This window comes from Dermacentor albipictus, chromosome 7 (genome assembly GCF_038994185.2).
Source record: "Dermacentor albipictus isolate Rhodes 1998 colony chromosome 7, USDA_Dalb.pri_finalv2, whole genome shotgun sequence".
NCBI classification, from domain to species: Eukaryota; Metazoa; Arthropoda; class Arachnida; order Ixodida; family Ixodidae; genus Dermacentor; species Dermacentor albipictus.
The window spans coordinates 21,009,259-21,014,464 of NC_091827.1; the positions used below are offsets into that span (position 1 = coordinate 21,009,259).

At 51.4% G+C, this 5,206-nt stretch overlaps 1 protein-coding gene across 2 annotated transcripts in view; it reads left to right on the top strand.

Annotated features, from left to right (window-relative positions):
* The first annotated feature begins 2,649 nt into the window (after window positions 1–2,649).
* The window catches only part of LOC139047347 (uncharacterized), an 11,566-nt gene continuing 9,009 nt past the window's right edge, over window positions 2,650–5,206 (top strand). The window contains exon 1 of one of the 2 annotated variants that reach the window (XM_070521170.1): window positions 2,650–2,793. The gene's annotated coding sequence lies outside the window, so the exon portion shown is untranslated. Of the gene's footprint in view, window positions 2,794–2,867; window positions 2,984–5,206 lie in introns of those variants that run through there. The other variant, XM_070521171.1, reaches the window with a different exon arrangement.

The window sequence follows — 5,206 nt, forward strand, 5'->3', positions numbered from 1 at the left end:
CGGAATGGGTCCCGACAAATCCATCCCGATCTGCTGAAATGAACGGAAAGCAGACTCGATGAGCTGTGGTATTCCTGCTGGCCTTGTCGGTAGCGTCTTCCGTCGCTGACACTCTCGGCATGTCTTGACTTAACGGGCGACGTGGGCGATCAGGCGCGACCACTAATACCTTACCTGCAACCTCGATAGCGTGCGGGAAAATCCGAGATGTCCAGCAGTCGGATCGTCACGTAGGGCGTGCAGTACTTCTGGACGAAGCGTTGAGGGAACAAGTCGAACACTGTCGACGATCGTCGAAAATGTGATCGGCCGGTCAAGCACGTCGGCTTTTATACACGAGCCATCGAACGTTCCAGAGAAATCGCTGGTGGTACCTGCGTGTACTCCAGAAAGTTGTAAGCCATTCGCGTCGCGCATACATGCCATCAGATTACACAAGGTTCGGTGACGAAGATAGCGCATAGAACCATCGATAACATTCCAGAAACATCCGTTACATGCAGGCGCGTCCCGCGCTGAGCGGTAACATTTGTTGGACGGTGAAAAGCACTCACCCGAAAAAGATAAGTCCACGCGTCAATATTTTCATGGGCTAAAGACACCATTTTCTTCATTTTTTTTTCGGGAAAATTAATCTGAGCCTATTCGCTTACTTATGGCGTATATAGGCATCAGCGCGTGCGCTGTGAGTGATGTATATGCAAAGAACGAGCACTTTCGAACTTACTTTCTTTCGTTGAGACGATATTTTCATCTGTTATAGACTTACCCTTTTTCACAGCCAAGCTGTATACCTATATCGTGCTAGGAAATTTTTGTGTCGTTGTTGGCGCAGTAAGCAAAAACTCCCCTTTCGTGGGCCGATCTCGGAGATAGTGCAATGCCGGGCTGACCCGCGGCGGAGGTGAAGCAGGCTTTAAGTACTCCCCATACGTGGGCCGATCCCGAAGTTAGTGAAATGCCGGCTCGACCCGCGGCGGAGGTGAAGCAGGCGTTAAGCACTCCCCATACGTGGGCCGATCCCGAAGATATGCAATGCCGGAATGACCCGCGGCGGAGGTGAAGCAGGCTTTAAGCACTCCCCATACGTGGGCCGATCCCGAAGATAGTGCAATGTCGGAATGACCCGCGGCGGAGGTGAAGCAGGCTTTAAGTACTCCCCATACGTGGGCCGATCCCGAAGTTAGTGAAATGCCGGCTCGACCCGCGGCGGAGGTGAAGCAGGCGTTAAGCACTCCCCATACGTGGGCCGATCCCGAAGATGGTGCAATGCCGGGCCGACCCGCGGCGGAGGTGCGGTTCGCCATCAGGGGGCCCACACACACAGCTTCGCTGGTCATCCTTCTTTACAGAGTGGAAGGGTACCGAGTTTTCTTTTCGAGAGAGAATCAATCTCGGCCTGTTAGTTTATTTATCGCGTTTTGACATGCAGTGGCGGGGGTTTATCAGCGATGAAGACCGAATGGTTTTGAAATGCATTGGAAGTGTCCATAAGTCATGAGGTCTGGGTAGTTGTGCCATCTATTGGGAAGGGAGGGGGGGAGGGGTCCATCAGCGATGAGATCCTGGCGGTATTCATATGCTTTTGGGGGGGGGGGATATGCGTTGGGGGGGGGGGGGATATGCGTTGGGGATATGCGTTGGGGGTTCTGGCATGAATGGGGGGGGGGGGCATTAGCGATGAGTTCCAGGCAGTTCTGAGATGGAAAGGTGGGGGGGGGGGGGCATCAACAGGTCCGGGCGGTATTGATATGCGTTGGGGGAGGGCGGGAGTCCATCAGGGATGAGGTCAGATCGGTTTTGACATGAATGGTGGGCATTAGCGATGAGTTTCAGGCAGTTCTGAGATACAAGGGGGGGTCCATCAGCAGGACCGGGCGGTTTTGATATGCGTTGGTGGAGGGGGAGGAGTGCATCAGGGATGAGGTCAGATCGGTTTTGACATGAATGGGCGGCATTCAGGTTGATCGCACATGAGGGAGATCAACCTGAATTCCAGGCTTGATGGTCCGACCGGCTTAAGAGGGCGCTGACAGAAAATGTTTGTCCTGCTTTTATTACTGTATTGGGTAGCCCCCGAGCCAGTAATTACATTATGGGGAGTCATTTCCCCGAGAGCGCCACAAATAGTTAGTGAGGCTTGGCCTTCCGGTCCCGACGTGGGAGCGGCCCGCTTAGTGATGAATTATCACTACTTGCAGGACCAAATAAAGTTTTCCTTCCTTCCTTCCCTCGTGTGCGTTCTTCCGGTTGCACGATTCGAAGCGCCATGCCGCCTTTGCTTGCAGCTAGGCGACCCTCCGACTCGTTAATACCGGGTCGATCGCATTCCTTTAGCCGTACGTGGACCCACGTCGAAGAAACCGCGACTGCGAGGCGTGGCATTCCTTCGTGCACCTTGCACTATAGCGTGCGACACACCGCGAACACATCGATTTCTCGCGGAAGTGGCGCGAACGGGAAGGCAGCAGATCGGCTCGCAGCACTTCGATTGGCCGCCGATGGATCGACCGGGCGTCTTTTCGCCCCCCCCCCCCCCCCCCCCCCCACGACATACTTTTGCAAACACGCGCTTCTCGCCCGCGCGTCCTAGCAACAGCATCGACATGTGCGCTCTTGTCGACCGGCAAAAACGGGCACCCTCTTCACGCTCGCCTCGATCGTCCAACGCCGCGACACGCATTCTGCGAACAGCTCTCTCTCTGGGCTCCGGAAACACCTCTGCGCGAACACCATGGGTCGCCGAAGAAAGCCATGAGGGAACCTAACTGCTTGGCTGCTTCGTTTGCAACAGTACGTTTCTACGCATTGCTCGTTTTTTTTTGGCGTTTCATTTTTTCCTCGAACGCGCAGCGCGAGTATGAGCGGAAGTGTGCACAGATTGAGAGGCTGCGTATACATCGCCCGACGCTCGCTGCGACTTCGCTGAAGAGTCCGCACGCGTGTGCAACAAGTGCTTGGAGCCTGTTGCTGCTGCAGTCGTGTACGTATACGTGGGCGCTTCTTCTTTGTCGATTCGATTGCCGCTGCATCTAACTCTCAGAAATGCGCTTCCCAAAAGACACCGCACAAGGTACCAGAGGCCGTTCCGAAACTGGGCTACTTGCATGCGTTAAAAAGTGTACGTGTTTATTACACTACGTCGGTATGAAGCAAACGGAGCGCAATAGCTTTAGTTCCGTACAGTGCAGCCAATTGTTTGTCTCGCGTCAAATGCCTGGCCAATTAGATCCGCGTCGGTGTAAGCATTCTCTTTTCCTCGTTGGACGCTTAATAGAAGACACCAGGAAGGAGAGAACGCTATACCTTTGGCCTATTGTTACCGTGAACTATAAGATAAGGTTCTAGTGCACTATGGCCTATGCCATCGAGCGTCCACAATCCTTATAAAGCAACGGACGATAAATGATTTGACGTTAACCTTGATATGAGGTGAAAAGTCAAAGTAGAGATGTATAACAATAACGAACCGCGTCGTCACTGCAGCAGTTCATGGCTGATGGCATTGCCTCAACCACTAATGGAATCTGGTTTTGGTGGTTGCGAGAGAGGCTCAACTCTTCTGCCTTCAAATACGAGTGCGTCTGGTGAGGTGGTCCGACCGCCCTGTACGTCCTAGTCCTGGCGTCGCTTTCTCTTACATCGCTGCCACCTTCTTGCACGCATCTGCGGTTATTCTGTAAGTGTCCAGCTATACATAGTATGCACGTGACGTCACATCCGCTACTGTCGTCTGCTTTCGCCATCTTGGGGTACCTTATATATATCAACAGGCGCCTTGATATATCACCTTGATAGGTACCTTGATATATCAACAGGTTGATATATCAACAGGCGCGCGCATAGGCCTATAGTTTCCCCAAGATGGCGCTGCCGCAAACCGGAAGTCGCGGAGTGTCATTGAATGACGTACTTGCATACTATGTATAGCGGACTGTCCATTTCGGCCACCGCTGAGTGGCTGGAGCTAAACCAGCGCGAAGGAAACTATAGTTGTGGGCGCCCGTTTCTTTCTCGCTGGTACCCCAGCTCATTCAATCGGTCCTTCAGCAACAGCCGAAATGGACGTGTCCGCTAGGTGGTCATATACACAATACAGCGGTCGGTTCTTATTACCGAATCTGAATAACCATTTTTTCTAAGCACCGCGGCTAGATGTAGGAAGTCTCATACGCACGCCCAAGGCTCCCTACACTGTAAGCTAACTTGCAACCTTAATGGTGCACAAGGGTGTAAATCGGTCTATACCTGCAACTCACACCAGTAAATTAGGTATAAGGACGTCAGATATCGACACATTTACACCCTTATGCAACCTTGAGGGTGTAATTTAGTTTGCAGTGTAGCTAGATGCTGAAGGCAGCGCGTCCATGCATGCACGTGGAGGAACTAACCACCTCTCATTTCTATCATAAAAACCGCTTTTTAGTAACATCGTATCGGTTGGCATGTTGATGCAACATCCTCGATTTTCGCGTCAACCCGTGGTAGTTTAAATCGTCTGCGAAGGTAAAACGCGGTTTAAGTCGGAAGCCCCCCTACGCTGATCGGCGGAAACGTCTATGGTGGGATTTGGGTGGAATTAGTGTGGAGTTTAAAGGTGATGGCAAGAGTAGACACGCTATACCCCACATCCACAGAGTTACGCATGCATTCGACTTTGGATCCGGGATTAATTTTTTACGCAATCGCTTCTGTTTAACGATGAAAAACGTTTGAAGGCATACGCGCACTATAACGTATACAAGTGTTCTCACGAAGACGCACAAAAGGATTAAACGAAGCAAACGACCAAACTGTCAGCATTGGAGACTTTACCTGAGGCAAAAAGAAAAAAAGAAAGATGTCCCAAATATACTGAAATACCGTGAAATCCGTGGCGTCACAGTAATATCCATCATGGGCTCCGCAGTTTGGGCGCGCAATTAAAAAAAAAAAGAAGGAGAAACGGGAAAGCTTAGTCTTCGCTTTTTTCTCCCGAAGATCGGCCAGACAAGTGCAGACATAAGGAATTGAAAAGCCGAATACTCCACCAGCCTAAATTCGACGCTTTTGTTTTCTTTGAGCTTACTTACTTACTTACTTACTTGGCCGTCAACGGTCAAGCAAGTTGCCGTGATCTCCGTCAAGGCTGCTATACCCAGTTGTCTTGGGGGGCGTAAGGGAAAAAAAAAAGATAGGCACACTTGTGTGACAACGCATGTTA